Here is a 1,026-nt window from a genome sequence, read left to right as displayed (position 1 = left end):
TGGAATGGATGGAGGTGGAGGTGTATATGCAGCAGAATTCTTTTGGATGGATGACAACTATTTTACCATAGAAGCCAACTCATCTAGCTTATGCTCCAGCTTGTGTGAATCTAAAGTTTGAATTTCATTAACACTCCTGCACATGATGGAGTTTTGCCTTGTAGCAAACTGTTGAGAGTTAGCTGCCATATTCTCAATGAGGTTTCTAGCGGTAGCGAGAGTCTTGTCAACTAGGGCTCCTCCGCTAGCTGCGTCGATCATGCTCCTATCCATTGGGTGTAAGCCCTTATAGAAGTATTGGATTAGGAGCTGGTCACTTATCTGATGATGGGGGCAGTTAACACAAAGTCTCTTGAAATGCTCCTAATATTCATACAAACATTCCCTCTCCAGCTGCCTAATACCACATATTTCCTTTCTTATTGAGGCAGCCCTTGAGGCAGGGAAAATTTTTTCCAGGAACAATCTCTTGAGGATGTCCCAACTTGTAATAAAGCCAGGTGGAAGATAATACAGCCAATCTTTAGCCAAATCCATAAGAGAGAACGAAAAAACCTTCAATTTCACATGCTCCTTAGGCACACCTTGTGGTCTCATTGTAGAGCAAACAATATGAAATTCCTTGAGGTGTTTATGTGGATCTTCACCTGCAAGACCATGAAATTTAGGAAAAAGATGGATTAGGCCAGTTTTAAGAACAAAAAGGGCATCCACATCCGGGTATTGGATACACAAAGTCTGGTAAGTCACGTCCGACGCGGCAAACTCCTTAAGTGTCAGGTTATTTTCTACCATTTCTAAAGGTTCAGAATTTAAAGAATGCAGAGAAGAATATATGGAAGATGGAGAAGATGGTTCCTCAGTATGTACAGAGTTTTGTCTATTAAGGTTCCTAAGATTCCTATGGAATGTCTTATCAATTTCAGTATCTGAAGGATATAAATCTCTCGGATTTGATCTGGTCATTCATTAGGAATTATCTATGGAAAATTGAAAAGAAGTAAACTAATGAAGCAGTAAAAAAAT

General features: G+C 39.7%; 1 non-coding gene across 1 annotated transcript; it reads left to right on the top strand.

Moving 5' to 3' along the window:
* Positions 1 to 319: 319 nt before the first annotated feature.
* Positions 320 to 424, top strand: LOC113860420. The gene has a single exon (XR_003503872.1). It is a non-coding gene; the product is annotated as a small nucleolar RNA R71 (small nucleolar RNA).
* The last annotated feature ends 602 nt before the right edge of the window (positions 425 to 1,026 follow it).

Source organism: Abrus precatorius, unplaced genomic scaffold (genome assembly GCF_003935025.1).
Source record: "Abrus precatorius isolate BTA unplaced genomic scaffold, Abrus_2018 Scaffold2, whole genome shotgun sequence".
Classification (NCBI taxonomy): Eukaryota; Viridiplantae; Streptophyta; class Magnoliopsida; order Fabales; family Fabaceae; genus Abrus; species Abrus precatorius.
The sequence above is the reverse complement of the archived record's forward strand: the minus strand, read 5'-3'. Positions and strand labels throughout refer to the sequence as shown.